The sequence below is a fragment of the Prionailurus viverrinus genome, chromosome X, assembly GCF_022837055.1.
Source record: "Prionailurus viverrinus isolate Anna chromosome X, UM_Priviv_1.0, whole genome shotgun sequence".
In the NCBI taxonomy this organism is placed as follows: domain Eukaryota; kingdom Metazoa; phylum Chordata; class Mammalia; order Carnivora; family Felidae; genus Prionailurus; species Prionailurus viverrinus.
In genome coordinates this window covers 45,517,354-45,539,343 of record NC_062579.1, presented here as the reverse complement: position 1 = coordinate 45,539,343, position 21,990 = coordinate 45,517,354, and the positions used below count along the sequence as shown (strand labels likewise).

The window sequence follows — 21,990 nt, the reverse complement described above, 5'->3', positions numbered from 1 at the left end:
AAAAATGAATATGGGGGGAAGTACTCTTAATACTGTACCTATAAAAAAATAGAGATTCCTTTATTTATGGTCATGTCCTGGATTCTGTCTACCTCTTCAGACTTTTCCCTGTCACTGGCATAGAATATCCTTATGTTCAAGCCATAATGAAACATTCGCTATTTCCCAAACATGCCACATCTCTGGAACCTCCATTCATCAACATACGATGTTCCTTAACCTACAATGCCCTTTCTTTCTTTACTTGCCTACCTTGAAAAAAATCCTATTTATTATTTTTAAGACTCAAACATCACCTCCTATAGTAAGTCTTCTCTGACCCCTTCACCCCTAATGTCACTCACATCTTTCCTGTTCATGTTAATAATTTTCTTGTCAGTTTCCCAATTTCTCCCTCCTTGAGTTTATTCAACTGCCCTCTAACCCTCAGTGTCTTCATTTACAAAATGGGAATAACCCTATGGTGAGTTTAAATGAGAAGCATGCAAAGGATTTAGCATGGTACCTGGCATATAGTAAGTGATCAACAAATACTGGATGTTAGCTAGAGCTTTCTCTGTCTCCCAGATCAGCTTCAGGGCAAGGTTGAAGTCTTATATTTTTGTATTCCCAGCTTGTAGCACAGACCTAGCTACATAGAAGATTCTCAGGGCATGCATGTTGAATGAGTAAATGAGATGAATGAATCAATGAATGTTGCTTCCCCTTTTCAAAACCATCTGCCTTAAATAAGTGAAGATGGTTAATATAGTCACATTGAAAGAAGTCAAAGCTGCATATCACATTCTGCTAGAGCAGAAAAGCATTCTGAACCTTTTATTTTATGTTATGTTATTTTTTAAAGTTTATTTATTTGGGGGGGGGCAAAAAGAGAGGGAGAGAGAAAATCCAAATCAGGCTCCACACTGTCAGTGCAGAGCCTGATGTGGGGCTCAATCTTATGAACTATGAGATTATGACCTGAGCTGAAATCAAGCGTCAGACGCTTAACTGACTGAGCCACCCATGCACTCCACTCTGAACCTTTTAAAATATTTTCTACTCTACTACCGTGCCATTGCTGACCAGAAAAAAAGTGTCTCCAGGTTAGGGACTGTTAGAAAGAACAGTTTTCCAAGTAACAAAATACAGGCTATCTCAGTATCAGGTGACACTAGCTATATAATAACATTCTTTGAGACCTAGCTGTTTCCCTGAGACACTATGGAGGAAGAATATTGACATTGCTGCTTCTCCAGCAGCTGCTTTTGTCCCGCTTATATTATTATCACAGGTAGAATTCTCTAACCTCACCCCTTCCTTAACCCTACTCCATCCTCCTCTAACCCACATTATGTTGATGTCTTTGGTTATATGGTTCTTCCTGCTTAGAATACCCTTTCCCCTCCACTCAGGCAATCCAAACTGAACCTATACTCCAAGGTACAGCAAGGCTTCATGAACAGAGAAAATGACACTTGATTGGATATCATGATATGCATAGAAGCTTACCAAAAAGAGAAGAATAAAGTAGCATAGAATAGAGTAGAATAGACTAGAATAAAAACTAGAGTAAATCAAGGAAGATAGAGAAGGAAAGGTGGAGGTGGGAGTAGTTCATGTAAGAGGGAGAAAGACATTTTGGAAATCCTAATAGCATAAATAAAGCATGGTGTTTGTGAAAGACCATGCTATATTCAAGTAGTAGCTGTTTGTTTAATGTGGCTCTTGTGATAAGGAAAAGTCATAGGCAATAAACACCAAAGGTGGCTCATGACAGACTGATGTGTCTTACTAAGTGGCAGGAATTTAATCCTATAAGTGATGGGGAGTCTTTGAAGGATTCTGAACATAGGACTGGCAAGATAAAAACATGTTTAGAGATATCCTAACATGTATTCTAGAGTCCCTAATAGTTTGCTAGGATTGCCACAACAAAGTACTCAAAACTGGGTAACTTCAACAGAAATTTACTATCACAGTTCTGGAGGCTAAAGGACTAAAGTCAAGGTGTCAGCAGCATTGGTTCCTTCTGAGGACTGTGAGGAAAGAATCTGTTCTAGTCCTGTCTTTCTGATTTGCAGATGGTTGTCTTCTCATGCTTCTTCATATCATCTTCCCTCTATTGTGATTCTGTCTTTGTGTCCAAATTTCCTCTTTTTATAAGGAGACCAGTCATATTGGATTAGGTCCTGTCCTAATTGACCTCATTTTAACTTGATTACCTTTGTAAATACCCTTTTTCCAACTACAGTCTCATTCTGTGGCATTAGGAATTAAAGCTGCAAAATATTTTGAGTAACATAATTTAACCTGTAACAAAGCCTATAGAAGTTAGAGGCAGATAAAATGACAGTAAAAGAGATATTTTCATGTGCAAGATCAGACAGATGGAAAAATTAAGCAAAGACACTACAAGTAAGGATGAAGAACATATAAAGATCCAAGAAGCAAAATTTTGAAGGTGAAGAGAAGAAAGAGTCACAGATGACTCTAGAATTTATTTTTTGGTTGATTATGTTACTGACAGAGATAGAAAGGAGACTGAAGGGTTTGATTACAAATTCAGTTTTATACATATTAAGTATAAAGTGTCAAGATGGGAGCTTAACAGATAAATGGGTAGGTCCACTCTCAAGAAAAACATTCAGCTTGGAGATGCAATTTGTCATACAGACCATCATCACCGTATAAATGACAGTTGAAACTCTTAAGTGGATGAGATAACACAAAAAAGGGGTTATAGAGTGGCTAGCTAGAGAAGAGAACAAAAACAACAGTTAGAAAGATAGGTGGAAATCCAAGATAGAATATTCTCATGGAAGACAAGGAAGGGAAGGTTTTAAAGAAGGATGGCATGTACAACAGCTTCAAATGTAGTAGAGTTAACTATGTTGAAAACCTAAAAAGAGAGCACTGGACATGACACTGAGGAGATCTTTAGGTAAATTTGGCAAGAGCAATTTCAGTAATGATTTAAATAAAATTGCAGAAAAATGGAGTGGTAATTTGAGTGAATATTGTTAAAGAAAAATTGATTTTTTTTCAGGGGGTTTGGGAAAGAATGTGCTTACAAGCTGAAGATTAGGCAGTATAGCATAATAGTCTAGGTGCAGACTCTGTAGGCTTGGGTTTTAAAAAAAATTTTTTTTCCAACGTTTTATTTATTTTTGGGACAGAGAGAGACAGAGCATGAACAGGGGAGGGGCAGAGAGAGAGGGAGACACAGAATCTGAAACAGGCTCCAGGCTCTGAGCCATCAGCCCAGAGCCTGACGCGGGGCTCGAACTCACAGACCGCGAGATCGTGACCTGGCTGAAGTTGGACGCTTAACCGACTGCGCCACCCAGGCGCCCCGTCTGTAGGCTTGGGTTTAAATCTCAGCTTTGCCATTTACTAGATGTGTAAACTTGTACAAATTGCAAGATTTGCATATTGCCAGATTTTTCTGTGCCCCAGTTTCCCTAACTGAAAAATGGTGAAAATAATAGTACTTTCTTCATAAAATTGTTGTGAGATTTGTATGAATTGATACACATAAAGTATTCGATAGAGGGCTTGGCACACAGTACATCTTCAATAAATAGGTGGGGATAGTTGGATGAGTAGGAGAACCAAAGAAGAAAAATAAATCAAGGAAGATAGAAAAGGAAGCTGATGGAACAACTTCTCCGAAGGTATAGGAAAGAATGGGTCCTCTTCCACTTACTAGCTGTGTGGCCTTGGGTAAGGCACTTTGCTTTTCATTAGTTTTTAGTGCCTTAGTTTCCTCATATGTAAAATGGAAACGATAATAGTGCCTACTTTACAAGACTATTATGAAGATTAAATGAAATGGTTCATGAAATACACTTCCCCACTAGGAAGGACTTGGGAAGAAGGATAGTAAATAGCTTAGTAGAAATCATATGTGCTAGCAAGACTGAAAGCTTAAAAAAGTTTCCAAGTCAGTAATTTTCACAATTTCATGATAGACTAAAATAGTACTACAAAATCTTATGTTTTCTTTAAAAGTTTAAGCATTATTCAAGTGCTAATAAATTTATTGTGCTTTTTTATTAAAGTACATGGAAAAGACTTTTAGTATCTAAGTAGTTTCAAATGTGTTTGAAACCTTTTTCAGATAATTATGTTATAAAACAATGTTAGTATGAAATTAAATTGTATGAGTTGACATGAATTCATCAATAAGCTAAGTTTTTTTTAAAGGAGCATTGTATCCAAAGCATTAAAACATAATCATCTTGATTGTGTTAAGATGAACGATTGAAGATTCATCCTTCTTACTAGAGTAGAATTTAAAATGATAAAATTGTTGATTATTTTCTTTAAAAATGGCTTCCTAACTCACTCAGAATAAAAGTCAAAGTGTTCACAGGTCCTATAAAATCTGACCCTCTCTGTCTCTCTGACCTCATATCCTACCATTCTCCTCCTTTCTACTCTAGTGATATGGGCCTTCTTCCTATTTCTTGAACACAGCAATCCTTTGCACATTCTATTTCCTCTGTCTAGAACACTCTGTGATCAGGTATTCTCATGGCTGGCTCTCTCACTATATTCTGATATATTCATAAATATCACCATATCAAAGAAGCTTTCCTTGACTGCTCTATAATAAATAGCACTCCACAATCTCAAGGCTTTATATCCTTTCTCCCACCATATCCTCCTGCAAAAAACACCTTTGCTGTTTGTCTTTCCCCTTCACCAACACATCCTCATTAGAATATAATCTCCAAGAGGGCAAGAGCTTTGTTTTGTTTACTGTTATATATTCCCAGAATCTTGTGCACTGATGGCACTGAGTTAATTCTCAGTATTTGTTGAATGAATGAATTAATATCATAACACAATGCACTTTTGTGTTGATACCTTTGTCTATCACAGCTCCCAACCCTTGAGGGCTGAGGAACAACTAGGAAGGAACTCAGACCAAAGTAAATGTAGAGGCAAGGTATTCTGGTCTAGCCTAACCCCTGGATCCATGCATTCCAGAAGAGCAATTGGGGGTCAAAACTACTGTTAGTAAAATACAGAGAAAAAGATAGGATGAAAAGTGTCCTCTCTGCAATAAAACTCTTTTGCCCCTCCATAGACAGACATTCTTCACAATCCCAGGAAGTAGAATGAATGACACCAAACAATTTAAATTGCTCTGAGGAAGTTACTTGAAGCCCTTAAAGAAGGATTTCTGTTGCTTGCCTGCAGTACTTGTTAGTGGGTTCACAAACCTTTCATTATCCTAGGAAAATAATAGCCATATTTCAGCAATGATATTTTATGACAGCTAAGAATTACCCAGTTCCCTTATCCTGCAACTAGAAACTCTCCTAAAGAAAAACAAACCAACGTGAACAGAACGTGACAATCAAAGGTTAAAATGGAAGCACAGCAGTTCCTAACATATTTCATGCATACCAAATGCAGGAAGCTGACTATGGAACCAACACATAGCTCCTTCTCCACCCTCCATCCAAGGGTGTGGATAGCAGAGTTCCGTGGGTATGACATGTACAAGTAGCTCTTGGCTCTGGGACAAGACTGTACTCCCACTGATGAAAGTTACTAGGACGGTTCCAGCTGAATATGTTTCCTGTGTTTTAAGTAGCCCATAGGCCAGTGAATTTAGAAAGAAAGGACCCGAGGTGAAGTTTTCTTCTTTATCTGAATCCAGTACGCTCAATAATATGGCCATTTAGAATAAGGTCATTTTGAGGTTTGGAAAACCAACTGAGGAGAATGGGCATGGAAGAAGGTGCTTTAGCTAAATGTTTCCTAGAAACCTAGAACTGGCACATGCCCTTGATTGGAGTTAGCACTAAGGATGCAATGAAACCTAGCACATAAAAAAGGGAGGTGTTCTGTGTGTTGCATTTAATACCAGAGACAGCTAAACTGGTGAATTGCAGAGCACTGGGAGCAATGGCATTCCATTGACCAAACAGAAACTTTCACAGTGAAATAGGAGCCCTAAAACTTCAAACAACATGCTTTCATCTCTTTGACCTATGAGATATCATCAGTCTCCACCAAGTCCTGCTACTCTCCCTAAGCAGAAACATGAGAGAGACAAACGTGGAAGACATGTCACTGGTCTGTATGAGGCTTTCTAACAAATCTCAACACAAGTTACTTTATTTAACAGGAGAAGAAAGTTGTTGAAGCACTACTCCCCAACACAATGTTCCTGACAGGACATGAACACGGTAATGACAGATTACCCAAGGTGGCCTTAGCTTCCCTATTAAAGCATGCAGCCCCTCTCTCTTTGCATGTCATTTTCACTTGAGTTCCTGTCTTTTCCAGCTGGATCTCCTAGTCACTTAGGCTTGGATATATCAATGCCTATTACTAACAGAAAGACAATAAACATGAACCATTGGATCTTTAACATAACAGATGCTTGGTAAACGTTGGAATCAAATTCAACATTAATTTCCATATCTTAGGAAGAAACTGTGGCTTCCAATCTGTTAAGAAAGGAGTCGGTGACGCCATTCTACATGGTCTTGACATATTACAGACAGCAGCAGCAGGAACAGCCATAGGCAAAAATCTGGCATTCCATAAATATTTGTAGAATAAATACATATTTTCAAGCCATCTGCACAACCATGTCACCTCTCGGGAAGCATAAAATTTCCCCCTTTAGCTAAACCTGCAGAGCCAAAGTGCAAGTTGACAACACTGCCCAATGTGTCCTTCTGAGTATCAACTGAACATTAAGAGGCTGGTGTGAGAAATTAAAAGCTTCCTTTGCCTCACAAATTCCCACAACACATGTAGTGTCATAGTACAGTGAGTCAATGTCATCCTTCTCCAAACTGAATTTCCAGTACAGACTTCCCTCAGTTGAACTGGTGCACTGTCTCTTTAAGAAGCCAGGCAAGATGGAGCCCTCCCAGCTTTAAGGCATTAAGCAACCAGATAGGGATGCTGGAGTGTGACACCAAGAAAGAACGCCTGGAGAGGGTAAGTCGAGGCTGTAATGACAGAAGGGGAAATCAAGGCTGTATCTATGCAACCGTTAAACTGTGAACGTCTATCCCGTGGGTAGCAGTTCCCCTAGGCTCTAAAGCACCACCCCTCCTCCCCTCCCCTCCCCTTACCCCATCCCACTCTGCTCCACCCTCAGGATCCTCCTTGAAAGTCCCCTTCTGTCAGACTGCTCCTTTGTAGCACAGCGGGAGACCCCAGTGAGGGTGGCAAAAGGAAGGAGAGGGGGTGGGTAGGCAAAATAAAAGGGACTTACTTTCGGATTCTGCACCTCCAAAGTCATCCTCTGCTCCGAGCCTTGGGCCAGAGCCGACGGGGCGGGGCCGGGTTTGAGCTGGTGGACACGGGGTCCTCACTCCCTCGGTACTACAAACCTAGTTCAGTGCAGACTTGGGGGAATGGGCACAGACTAGTGCCGGTGTTTACTCGATTTTAATGATCTCAAAAGGAGACAGAGGGTTCGAGAGAGTTGGCTGGGGATAGGAGTGAAGGTGAGCTCCAAACCACTCCTTTTAGTTTCTTTTTGGCTAGCTTCCCGCGGACGGCAATAGCGACAACAGGGGCAATGGTTTTCTTTTTTCTTCCTTTTGGTTTCTCCCAGCTGCCTGTCCCAGACCCCACCCAGCGGCTCCACCCCATCCACTGCTACACATTCTGTCAATCACCAGCCCCTTTAAAGCTGCATGGCATAACTTGGGTTTTTGTCTTGGTTTGGCGGGCAAGCAGAATCACTGGGCTTCTTGCCTTTCCGACAATACCTCTGACCTTTCTGCTGAGTTTAGGAAGCTAAGGTTAGTTGCTAGTGGCGGCTTCCCCTCCCCCTCAGCCAAGCTTGCACAGCTCCACCCAAACTCCTTCCAGGCTTGCCAGGCCACTGCCCTACACTACCCCATCTCTTTGCTTTGTTTCTGGTGAAAAGTGGTTCCTTAGGCTGCCAAATCGCCAAGAAAGTTACTGTGGCGCCCTCATTGGCGCCGCCCACTACCCTACAGTTTCTGGACTGAAGTCACTACAACAGATCTGCTGTCCCTTTGGCTTCACCGTTCTGGTTCCAGTGTGCTCAGTTTTTTCTATCTCTCATCTGTGTAAGTCTCCACGTTTCTCACTAGAATGGGAAGAGAGGGTGGGGAAATGTGTTTCATGTCTCTAACTCATGCAAAACAGCAGTACCACCCCACTGTCCCACTCCATAACTAGGCAGCTCAAAGTCAGAGGAGGGCCCTGAAGTTCCATCCACAGGTATTACTGGAATTCCAGAATGACCAATCAGAAATTATATTTAATGCCATTCTCCATTATAGTTAATGGCAACACCTGTTTGCTCAGGCCAAAAATCTTGGAGACAGCCTTCATTCCTCTTTTTCTCTTATACTTCACATTCAATTTCTTCAAGAAATCCTGTTGGCTCTGTCTTTAAAAATGTGACCAGAATCTGCCCACTTCTTATGCTTTACACTACTACCCCTAAGAAGCCATCACCAACTCTATATCCAGCTCCTGCCTACCTCTTTTTTTTAAATTTTTTTAATGTTTATTTATTTTTGACAGAGAGAGAGAGAGAGAGAGAGAGAGAGCGCACGCGCGCGCGCATGAGTGGGGGAGGGGAAGAGAGAGAGGGAGACACAGATTCTGAAGCAGGCTCCAGGCTCTGAACTGTCCAGCACAGAGCCCCACCTGGGGCTTAAACTCACGGACCATGAGATCATGACCTGAGCCAAAGTAGGATGCTTAACTGACTAAGCCATCCACGCGCCCCACTGATCTCCTTTTTATTCCAATATGCTAATACCTATCTGAACTAAGGGACTTTACATTTCTCTTTCTTCCTATCTAGTTCTACCCATGATGGGCTTCAATATCCTCCAGATCTCAGGGAAGCTTTCCCTGACCACCCAGATTAAAGTAATTCTCATAGCCCAGGCACTGTTACCTTATCTCATTTTATCTTTATTATAGTACTGATCACAATCTAAAACAATCATATGTATTTTTGTTTCTGTGGTTCAGTGATGACCCTCCCTCTAATGTACAAGCACAGTAGGAGCAGGGACATCTATTTTTATCTTTGATGTATCATTAGCATACTGAACAGTGGTTGCCATATAGTAGGAGCTCAGTATTTGTTGAAAGAATGGTTGAAGGCAATATCTTCTGGAATCTATCTGAGTGTTATCTGGTTTTAAACAACAAACACCTGAAACTAATAAAACATTGTATGTTAATTATACTTCAGTTTAAGAAAGAATAATGCAAAAAATACAGAAAAGAACAAACAAACCAAAAAAAGGGGGCAGCTAAGAGAGACACACCTGTTATGAATCACTTGCCCCATCTATTCTCCCTTAGAACATCCATCTGGATACCTTGCCTCAGGGCTGAATTAGCAATGGTAGTTGGAGCAGTCACCTAGTGGCAGTGTGCTTTTAGGATGACTTCTAGGGTTTATAGTTGATTGCTGATGGTTGATTTAAGTGTTCTGAGTTCTGTCAAGTCAGTGCTAGGGTACATAGTTTTTGAGGGTCTGGTTCATCTGAATTATAGAATCTTTGCCTCTAGATGTGTTTCTTACTTTGAAGTCAGATTATTTATATATGCTTTCTCATGCCCCCAAAGATGCATCACTTCATTTTATTTACACAACCTCAGTATGAAGCAGGCATTATTATTATCTTCATTTTTATAGGTTAGAAAACAAAGCCCAGGGAGTATAATAACTTTCCAAAAATCACACCCCTATGAAATGGTAAATCTGGGATTTGAGCCCAAGTAGTACAGCTCCAGATATACATTCTTTCTCACTATACTGTATTTCCTACACTAACCTCATCGGTCATGATATTGGGAAGAGAAGACACCCAGTTTACTTGACATTAATAGGTTAAAGACAAATGGAGGCAGTTATAGTTAGGGACATTTGTTACATAAAGCAGGAAGGATGGTTTGAATAATTCTATAAGCTATGATCTTGATAAAAGGTCATATGGGGAAGTCACTTCCCTTTCCCAGTGGATGGACTAGGGCTTTTTAGCTTCAAGAAGAGAAAATTCAGAAGGATAAGAATCCTGTCTTTTAGTCCTGTCTTAAACTGTCACTGGCATGTCCCTGATTACTTATCCATCATGTGTCCTAACCTCAGCTATCTCTTCCTGATTACTTATCCATCATGTGTCCTAACCTTAGCTATCTGTCTTCTTATAGAAGCTATTCAGCTTCACCCAATTCTCTGGACTTCTGACCATGGATAACACATACCTTTTGCTAGATTCCTGCCTATACCTGAGCATGATATCATGAGGAGGTTTGAAAGATACTATGGTTATGTTATAAGTACAGTGCTAAGCATTGTACAATGTTTAGCAAAGAAAGTGTCCACAGGATTAAAGTTCAGAAGTTTCTTGTATACCACTTATTTGCTATTTCTCTACATGAAATACTGCAAAAATAGCTTCATATTCTGAATTATATAATGAGGAGATTGAATTAATAGTGGCCATGGGCACCTTCTATTTCAGAAATTCTCTGTTAGTTACCTTTGGTCAGCTCACTGATGACAGAAAGTTCTTATGACAGGAAAGACTTGTAATATCAATCTTCTGTGGCAAGTGAACACATTCCCTTAATCTCATTCCTCTTGATATTAGTCTTTTAGTAAGTACCATATGTGATGGAATGGGTGTCCAATTAATAAGGATTTACCTTCTTTTGAACTGGTTTGAAAGCATATTGTAATGACCATGTCTGATGTCTGTGATATGTAAACTTTCCCTGTTGGCCATAATTTATTTTAGGGAAAGATCCCTGATCCAACTGGGACAATCAATTTCTCTTTCCATGGACCATGATATTTTTAATTGAAACAGTCAGGGGTTACTTGGAGCAGGGAAGTCACATTAAAGCTGGAGCGAAGATCCATAAATTCATACTGCTTTTGTGCCCACAGAGCTGACCTGGTTCCTAACCTTTCTGATTCAACTCTTCCCTTAACTCTATGACATCCCACTTTCAGTAAGTTCCCTATTCTCCTAATTAAAAAAAAACTTTTATTACTTATGATAGCCAGAGTCTACTTCCTATTTACTGCTATATAATCACTACACACCTGGCAAAAAGTTGGTGCTCAATACTTATTATTTATTGAGCACCAACCTTTTTTTGTCAGGCACATAAGATTATATAGCAATAAATAGGAAGATGAACAAGCTCTCTCTGTCACCAAGTCATATATCCATATCTAACCCAAATCCTCACTTTGGTGTTTCCATTACTTCCATGTTGTCTTATAATGTAGTTCTATAGATACTGTCTTACTAGACTGTACAAGCTCCTTAGGGGTATGGTCTGTGTCTTTTCATTTTCAAATGTTTTATGGTGATGACCACAGAACCTTATAAGTAATAGACACTCCAGGCATGTTGAAATGGATTCAGCTCTGTACTACCTGTGGGACCTTGTAAGTCCTGTAGCAAACTAAAAAACCTCCCAGATATAAAAATCAACTGTGGTATAGTTGAAAGAAGATTGAATTTGGGATAAGAATACTTCTAATTCCAAGTTTGCTATTCCCTACCTGTTTTACCTGAAGCAAGTTACCTAACTCCTCTGAGCTTTAACTTCTTCACACAAAAAAACAAAGGAGACAATAATAATACTTGTCTCAAGCTCCTCTGTGCAGGTCCTAAGATGGATAAGGAAGTAGAGACTGACCACCTTTATGTTGCTAAGTCAAATAACCACTTTTCAGTCCTTAATTCACTTTACCTGTCAGCAACATTTGTCATAGGTGACCACTGATACTTTTTTGAAGCAGTTTTGTTTTGTTTTGTTTTGTTTTGTTTTGTTTTGTTTTGTTTTGTTTCTCTCTTGGCTTCTATGTAAAAATACTTCCATGGTTTTACTCAGTCTTACTGCTCCTTTTTGGTCTCCTTTCCTCCTCCTCTAAGTCTAAATATTAGAGTGTCTCAAAGCCTTTCTTAACCCTCTTTTCTATCTACATTCTCTCCCCTATGATCTCATTCATTTTATTGCTTGACTACAAGCTGATGAATACCTGAACCTATGTCTCAGAACCAACCTCTCTGAACTCCAGATCCATGCCTAGATCCTCTCTGAGCTTTAGTTTCCTCATCTATAAAATAAGGAAAATAACAGAAAACCACCTCAGGATCGGATTCATGCTAACTCTTCTCAATCTATTCTTTATGTGTAGCCAGATTAATCTTTTAATTTGGCCAACCAGACCATGTTATTCCCCTGCATAATGACTTCCATTGCACTTAGGATAAAAGCCCGGATCCGTACCGTGATCTACAAGGCTCTGTCTAGTCTGGTTCTTACCTGCCATTCCTGGTTCATATTCAATTACTCTCCCCCCAGGGCCTCAGTATTCTAAAGTCACTGGCATTCCTTTTTATAGCTTCTCAAGACTGGCATGTTTTTTCCTATCTTGGGACCTTAGCACATGTTATTTTGCCACCTGAAGTATTCCTCTATTCATCATTCACCTGGCTTATTTCTATTAATTATTCAAGTGAAAATTAACTATAGCCTTATCCAACACAATGGACAAATCTTAATAGCATAAAGTTAAATGAATAAAGCAGTCCCAGAATACAGCAACTTATAAAGTTCAAAACTAAGTAGAACTAAGCAATATAGTGTCTATTTACATATAAGTATGTATATATATATGCATATGATAAAACTATTTTTAAGGCAAGGGAATGATAAATGCAATATTTAGGTTACTTCTGGGAACGGGAAAATAATACAATAAAAAAGATACCCATAGGTAGATATGAGTTATTGATAATATGGTAACTTTTGGGTTAAGTGGTCGGTTCACAGACATTTGTTAAATTATTACATAATAAATGACATAAATGGTACAATAATGATAGTGTATGAAGAACCAAGGATTATCATTAATCTAATTATATGTAACAGAAGTCCATTAGCAATGTTTTTAAAAACTTTAAAGGACCAGAGGAAAATACATTTCTAAAATCTTGGAATGGGAAAGCTATTTTAAACATGACACTAGTGGAAAAACAATGTAAAAGGTCAGTAGACATGTTAACAGACAAAGTTTAAATCTTCTACCACATACCATAAGTAAAGTTGAAAGGCAAATGACAAATGGGGTGAAAGTATTTGCAGTACATGTAACAAAGGGTTAATGTCAATATATAAAGTGTTCTTACAAATATTAAGAAAAATAGCCATCAACATGGAGAAAGTAGTCATCTTAAAGCAAATTTTATTTTTTCAAGTTTTATTGATATAATTGACAAATGAAATTGTATATGCTTAAAGTGTACAACATGACAATTTATGTATACATTGTGAAATGATTACAACAATCAAGTTAATTAACACATCCATAATCTCATATAGTTACCTTTTTTCCAGTAGTGAGAACACTTAAGATTTAGCAAATTTCAAGTATAAAATACACTATTATTAACCAAAGCTACCATGTTAGATCCTCAAAATTTATTCACTGTAAAACTGAAAGTTTGTACACTTTGGCCAACATCTCTCCATTTCCCCCACCACTTACCTCCTGGAAATCACCATTCTACACGTCTGACTTATTTTTTTCAGATTTTACATACATGATATTATATGGTATTTGTCTTTCCCTTTCTGGATTTGCATAATGCCCTACAGTTTCTTCAATGTTGTTGCAAATAGCACAATGTTGTTGCAAATGGCAGGATTTTCTTCTTTTTGTGATTAAACAATATTATATAATAATATATAATATATTATATTTATATAGTATATTTATATATAATATATAATTTACATATAAATTATATAATATTATTGTTATATATAATTATTGTATACAATTTAATATAATATGTATAATAAATATAAATAATAATTTATATATATATAATTATCACATTTTCATTGTGAAATCATCTGTCAACAGATACTTAGGTCTTTTCCATATCTTAGCTATTTTGAATAATTCTGCAATGAACATGAACATGGAAGGGCAGATATATCTTTGAGATACTGATTTTGTTTCCTTTGGATATATACCCTAAAGTGGGATTGCTGAATGATATGGTAGTTCTGTGTTCAATTTTTTTTAACCTCCATACTGTTTTCTTTAATGGCTATACCAATGAACATTATATCAACAGTGTACAAGGGTTTCTTTTCTCCACATCCTCACCAACATTTGTTATATCCTGTCTTCTTTATAACAGCCATCCTAACAGATGTGAAGAGGTAACTCATTGTGGTTTTTATTTGCATTTCCCTGTTGATTATCAATGTTGAACATTTTTTCATTGCCTGTTATCCATGTGTATGTCTTCTCGGGAAAATTTGGGTCCTTTGCCCATTCGTAAATTGGACTTCTTCTTCTTCTTCTTCTTCTTCTTCTTCATTTTTTCTCAATATAAGAAATTTCTTGTCAAATTGGTTTCCATACAACACCCAGTGCTCATCCCATAAGGTGCCCTCCTCAATACCCATCACCCACCCTCCCCTCCCTCCCACCCCACATCAACCCTCAGTTTGTTCTCAGTTTTTAACAGTCTCTTATGCTTTGGCTCTCTCCCACTCTAACCTCTTTTTTTTTTCCTTCCCCTCCCCCATGGGTTTCTGTTAAGTTTCTCAGGATCCACATAAGAGTAAAAACATAAGGTATCTGTCTTTCTTTGTATGGCTTATTTCACTTAGCATCACACTCTCCAGTTCCATCCACGTTGCTACAAAGGGCCATATTTCATTCTTTCTCATTGCCACGTAGTATTCCATTGTGTATATAAACCACAATTTCTTTATCCATTCATCAGTTGATGGACACTTAGGTTCTTTCCATAATTTGGCTATTATTGAGAGTGCTGCTATAAACATTGGGGTACAAGTGCTCCTATGCATCAGCACTACTGTATCCCTTGGATAAATTCCTAGCAGTGCTATTGCTGGGTCATAGGGTAGGTCTATTTTTAAATTTCTGAGGAACCTCCACACTGTTTTCCAGAGTGGCTGCACCAGTTTGCATTCCCACCAACAATGCAAGAGGGTTCCCATTTCTCCACATCCTCTCCAGCATCTGAAGTCTCCTGATTTGTTCATTTTGGCCACTCTGGCTGGCATGAGGTGATATCTGAGTGTAGTTTTGATTTGTATTTCCCTGATAAGGAGCGACGTTGAGCATCTTTTCATGTGCCTGTTGGCCAAATGGATGTCTTCTTTAGAGAAGTGTCTATTCATGTTTTCTGCCCATTTCTTCACTGGGTTATTTGTTTTTCAGGTGTGGAGTTTGGTGAGCTCTTTATAGATTTTGGATACTGGCCCTTTGTCCGATATGTCATTTGCAAATATCTTTTCCCATTCCGTTGGTTGCCTTTTAGTTTTGTTGGTTGTTTCCTTTGCTGTGCAGAAGCTTTTTATCTTCATAAGGTCCCAATAATTCATTTTTGCTTTTAATTCCCTTGCCTTTGGGTATGTGTCGAGTAAGAAATTGCTATGGCTGAGGTCAGAGAGGCCTTTTCCTGCTTTCTCCTCTAGGGTTTTGATGGTTTCCTGTCTCACATTCAGGTCCTTTATCCATTTTGAGTTTATTTTTGTGAATGGTGTGAGAAAGTGGTCTAGTTTCAACCTTCTGCATGTTGCTGTCCAATTCTCCCAGAACCATTTGTTACCCAGACTGTCTTTTTTCCATTGGATGTTCTTTCCTGCTTTGTCAAAGATGAGTTGGCCATACATTTGTCGGTCTAGTTCTGGGGTTTCTATTCTATTCCATTGGTCTATGTGTCTGTTTTTGTGCCAATACCATGCTGTCTTGATGAGTGCAGCTTTGTAGTAGAGGCTAAAGTCTGGGATTGTGATGCCTCCTGCTTTAATCTTCTTCAAAATTACTTTGTCTATTCGGGGCCTTTTGTAGTTCCATATGAATTTTAGGATTTCTTGTTCCAGTTTCGAGAAGAATGCTGGTACAATTTTGCTTGGGATTGCATTGAATGTGTAGATAGCTTTGGGTAGTATTGACATTTTGACAATATTTATTCTTCCAATCCATGAGCAGGGAATGTCTTTCCATTTCTTTATATCTTCTTCAATTACCTTCATAAGCTTTCTATAGTTTTCAGCATACAGATCTTTTACCTCTTTGGTTAGATTTATTCCTAGGTATTTTATGCTTCTTGGTGCAATTGTGAATGGGATCAGTTTCTTTATTTGTCTTTCTGTTGCATCATTGTTAGTGTATAAGAATGCAACTGATTTCTGTACATTGATTTTGTATCCTGCAAGTTTGCTGAATTCATGTATCAGTTCTAGCAGACTTTTGGTGGAGTCTATTCGATTTTCCATGTATAGTATCATGTCATCTGCAAAAAGTGAAAGCTTGACTTCATCTTTGCCAATTTTGATGCCTTTGATTTCCTTTTGTTGTCTGATTGCTGATGCTAGAACTTCCAACACATGTTAAACAACAGCGGTGAGAATGGGCATCCCTGTCGTGTTCCTGATCTCAGGGAAAAACCTCTCAGTTTTTCCCCATTGAGGATGATGTTAGCTGTGGGCTTTTTCATAAATGGCTTTTATGATGTTTAAGTATGTTCCTTCTATCCCGACTTTCTCAAGGGTTTTTATTAAGAAAGTGTGCTGAATTTTGTCAAAGGCCTTTTCTGCATCGATTGACAGGGTCATATGGTTCTTATCTTTTCTTTTATTAATGTGATGTATCACGTTGATGGATTTGCGAATGTTGAACCAGCCCTGCATCCCAGGAATGAATCCCACTTGATCATGGTGAATAATTCTTTTTATATGCCGTTGAATTCAATTTGCTAGTATCTTATTGAGAATTTTTGCATCCATATTCATCAGGGATATTGGCCTGTAGGTCTCTTTTTTTACTGGGTCTCTGTCTGGTTTAGGAATCAAAGTAATACTGGCTTCATAGAATGAGTCTGGACGTTTTCCTTCCCTTTCTATTTCTTGGAATAGGTTGAGAAGGATAGGTATTATCTCTGCTTTAAACATCTGGTAGAACTCCCCTGGGAAGCCATCTGGTCCTGGACTCTTATTTGTTGGGAGGTTTTTGATAACCGATTCAATTTCTTCACTGGTTATGGGTCTGTTCAAGCTTTCTATGTCCTCCTGATTGAGTTTTGGCAGAGTGTGGGTGTTTGGGAATGTGTCCACTTCTTCCAGGCTGTCCAATTTGTTGGCATATAATTTTTCGTAGTATTTCCTGATGATTGTTTGTATCTCTGAGGGATTGGTTGTAATAATTCCATTTTCATTCATGATTTTATCTAGTTGGGTCATCTCCCTTTTCTTTTTGAGAAGCCTGGCTAGAGGCTTGTCAATTTTGTTTATTTTTTCAAAAAACCAACTCTTGGTTTCGTTGATCTGCTCTACAGTTTTTTTAGATTCTATATTGTTTATTTCTGCTCTGATCTTTATTATTTCTCTTCTTCTGCTGGGTTTAGGCTGCCTTTGCTATTCTGCTTCTATTTCCTTTAGGTGTGCTGTTAGATTTTGTATTTGGGATTTTTCTTGTTTCTTGAGATAGCCCTGGATTGCCATGTATTTTCCTCTCAGGACTGCCTTCGCTGCACCCCAAAGCGTTTGGATTGTTGTATTTTCATTTTCGTTTGTTTCCATATATTTTTTAATTTCTTCTCTAATTGCCTGGTTGACCCACTCATTCGTTAGTAGGGTGTTCTTTAACCTCCATGCTTTTGGAGGTTTTCCAGACTTTTTCCTGTGGTTGATTTCAAGCTTCATAGCATTGTGGTCTGAAAGTATGCATGGTATGATTTCAATTCTGGTAAACTTATGAAGGGCTGTTTTGTGACCCAGTATATGATCTATATTGGAGAATGTTCCATGTGCACTCAAGAAGAAAGTATATTCTGTTGCTTTGGGATGCACAGTTCTAAATATATCTGTCAAGTCCATGTGATCCAATGTGTCTTTCAGGGCCCTTGTTTCTTTATTGACCGTGTGTCTGGATGATCTATCCATTTCTGTAAGTGGGGTGTTAAAGTCCCCTGCAATGACCACATTCTTATCAATAAGGTTGCTTGTGTTTATGAGTAATTGTTTTATATATTTGGGGGCTCCCGTATTTGGCACATAGACATTTATCATTGTTAGCTCTTCCTGATGGATAGACCCTGTAATTATTATATAATGCCCTTCTTCATCTCTTGTTACAGCCTTTAATTTAAAGTCTAGTTTGTCTGATATAAGTATGGCTACTCCAGCTTTCTTTTGGCTTCCACTAGCATGATAAATAGTTCTCCATCCCCTCACTCTCAATCTAAAGGTGTCCTCAGGTATAAAATGAGTCTCTTGTAGACAGCAAATAGATGGGTCTTGTTTTTTTTATCCATTCTGATACCCATTGTCTTTCGGTTGGTGCATTTAATCCATTTACATTCAGTGTTATTATAGAAAGATACAGGTTTAGAGTCACTGTGATGTCTGTATGTTTTATGCTTGTAGCGATGTCTCTGATACTTTGTCTCACAGGATTCCCCTTAGGATCTTTTGTAGGGCTTGTTTAGTGGTGACGAATTCCTTCAGTTTTTGTTTGTTTGGGAAGACCTGTATCTCTCCTTCTATTCTAAATGACAGACTTGCTGGATAAAGGATTCTCGGCTGCATATTTTTTCTGTTCATCACATTGAAGATCTCCTGCCAATCCTTTCTGGCCTGCCAAGTTTCAAAAGAGAGATCAGTCACGAGTCTTATAGGTCTCCCTTTATATGTGAGGGCACGTTTATCTCTTGCTGCTTTCAGAATTTTCTCTTTTTCCTTGTATTTTGCCAGTTTCACTATGATATGTCATGCAGAAGATCGATTCAAGGTACGTCTGAAGGGAATTTCTGTGCCTCTTGGATTTCAATACCTTTTTCCTTCCCCAGTTCAGGGAAGTTCTCAGCTATGATTTCTTCAAGTACACCTTCAGCACCTTTCCCTCTCTCTTCCTCCTCTGGGATACCAATTATGTGTATATTATTTCTTTTTAGTTTATCACTTAGTTCTCTAATTTTCCCCTCATACTCCTGGATTTTTTTTATCTCTGTTTTTCTCAGCTTCCTCTTTTTCCATAATTTTATCTTCTAGTTCACCTATTCTCTCCTCTGCCTCTTCGATCCGAGCTGTGGATGTTTCCATTTTACTCTGCATCTCGTTTAAAGCATTTTTCATCTCCTCCTGACTGTTCATTAGTCCCTTGGTCTCTGTACCAAGAGATTCTCTGCTGTCTTCTATACTGTTTTCAAGCCCAGCAATTAATTTTATGACTATTATTCTAAATTCACTTTCTGTTATATTATTTAAATCCTTTTTGATCATTAGCTGTTGTTCATTAGCTGTTGTTATTTCCTGGGGATTCTTTTGAGGGGACTTCTTCTGTTTGGTCATTTTGGATAGTCCCTGGAGTGGTGTGGACCTGCAGGGCACTTCCCCTGTGCTGTGGTGTATAACTGGATTTGGTGGGTGGGGCCACAGTCAGACCTAATGTCTGCCCCCAGCCCACCGCTGGGGCCATAATCAGACTGGTGTGTGCCTTCTCTTCCCCTCTCCTAGGGGCGGGATTCACTGTGGGGTGGCGTGGCCCATCTGGGCTACTTGCACACTGCCAGGCTTGTGGTGCTGGGGATCTGGTGTATTAGCTGGGGTGGGTAGGCAAGGTGCATGGGGGCAGGAGGGGCAGGCTTAGCGCGCTTCTCCTTAGGTGATCCACTTCAGGAGGGTCCCTGTGAGGGGAGGGAGTCAGACCCGCTGCCGGAGGGATGGCTCCACAGAAGCACAGCTTTGGGTGTTTACGTGGATCAAGCAAGTTCTCTGGCAGGAACTGGTTCCCTTTGGGATTTTGGCTGGGGATGGCTGAGGGAGATGGCGCTAGCTAGTACCTTTGTTCCCCACCAAACTGAGCTCTGTAGTCCCGGGGCTCAGCAACTCTCCCTACCTTTGTCCTCCAGCCTTCCCTCTTTCAGAGCAGAGCTGTTAACTTATGACCTCCCAGATGCTAAGTCCCGCTTGCTGTGGGAACACACTCTGTCCAGCCCCTCCACTTTTGCAAGCCAGACTGGGGGGCTCTGCTTGGCCGGTGGGCCACCCCTCCACCCTGGCTCCCTCCTGCCAGATGGTGGAGCGCGCTCCACCTCGCCACCCTTCCTACCCTCTTCCGTGGGCCTCTCGTCTGCGCTTGGCTCTGGAGACTCTGTTCTGCTAATCCTCTGGCGGTTTTCTGGGTTATTTTGGCAGGTGTAGGTAGAATCTAAGTGATCAGCAGGACGGGCAGTGAGCCCAGCATCCTCCTATGCCACCATCTTCCAGAATCCCCCCTTCTTCTTATTATTACTATTTTGCTATTGAGTTGTAAGTTCTTTATATATATAAAATATTAACCCCTTACCAGAAATGTAGTTTGCAATATTTTCTCCCATTCCATAGGTTGCCTTTTCATTTTGATGATCATTTTGCTGTGCAAGAGCTATTTAGTTTATTGGAGCCCATTTGTTTATTTTTGCTTTCTTTGCTGTTCTTTGGATGTCATATCCATGAAATCATTGTCAAGACCAATTTCAAGGAGATTTTTCCCTAGGGTTTACTCTAGAAGCTCATGATTTTAGGTCTTACACTTAAGTCTTTAATCCATTTTGAGGTAGCTTTTGTGAGTGGTGTAATATGGGAACCAATTTCATTGTTCTGGATGTGAATATCCAGTTCCCAGCAACATTGATGTAAGAGACTATCCTTTCTCCATTGTTTGTTCTTTGTGCCACGTCAAACATTAATTGGCTATATGTGTGTGAGTCTATTACTGTTCACTCTTCCTGTTTCCTTAGTCTGTGTCTGTTTTTATGCCAGTACCATGCTGTTTTGATTTGACTACCTTTGTAATAAGTTTGAAATCAAGAATGTAATGCTTCCAGTTTTGTTCTTCTTACTCAAAATTGGTTTGAGTACTCATGGTCTTTTGGGCTTTCAGAAAATTTTAGGAATTTTTTCCTATTTGTATGAAAAAATGCCATTGTAATTTTGATAGGGATTGCAACGAATCTGTAAATTGCTTTAGGTAGTATGGACATTTGACCAATATTAATTCTTCCAACCCAAGAACACAGAATATCTTTCAATTTATTTGAGTCTTCATTCATTTCTTCCATCAGTGTCTTATAGTTTTTAGTATTCAGGTCTTTCGCCTCCTTGGTTAAATTTATTCCTAAGTATTTTATTGTTTTTGATGCTATTGTAATGGGATTGCTTTCTTAATTTTTCTTTCAGATAGTTTGTTTCAGTGTATATAAACAAACACACTGATTTTTGCATGTTGATTTCATATTATTCAACTTTACTGATTCATTTCATAGTTCCAACAGTTTTTATTTTTTTGGTGAAGTCTTTAGAATTTTTTTCTACATAAGATTATGTTATCTGAAAACAAAGACAATTTAACTTATTTCTTTCTAATTTCTGTGCTTTTATTTTTTTTCATGCCTAATTGCTCTGGTTAGAACTTCCAGAAATATGTTGAATAAAAGTAGCAAGAGTGAGCATCTTCATCTTTCAGATTTTCAGCATTGATAATTATAATGGCAGCTGTGGGCTTTGTCATGGCCTTTATTATGTTGAGATGCATTCTTTCTGTACTTAATTTATGGAGAGTTTTTATCATAAAAAAAATCTTGCAGTTTGTCAAGTGCTTTCTTATGCAACTATCTGGATGATGTTGTGGTTTTTATCCTTCATTCTGTTAATGTAGTGAATCACATTTATTAATTTATATATGTTGAACCATCCTTACATCCCAGGGATAAATCCCATTTGTACATGTTATATGAAAATTTTAATGTGCTGATAAATTCAATTTGCTGGTATTTTATGGAGGATTTTTGCATCTATGTTCATCAGAGATATTGGCCTATAATTTTATTTCTTGTAATGTTCTTTTTTTCTGGCTTTTCTATCAGGATAATGCCATCCTGCTAAAAATCCCCACCTCTTCATTTTTCTGTA

The 21,990-nt window shown here is 38.8% G+C and overlaps 1 protein-coding gene across 1 annotated transcript in view; it reads right to left on the bottom strand.

Annotated features, from left to right (window-relative positions):
- KLF8 (KLF transcription factor 8) overlaps window positions 1–7,547 on the bottom strand; it is a 270,355-nt gene extending 262,808 nt beyond the window's left edge. Inside the window, exon 1 of the mRNA XM_047844974.1 lies at window positions 7,235–7,547. The gene's annotated coding sequence lies outside the window, so the exon portion shown is untranslated. The remainder of the gene's footprint in view (window positions 1–7,234) is intronic.
- Window positions 7,548–21,990: the final 14,443 nt, after the last annotated feature.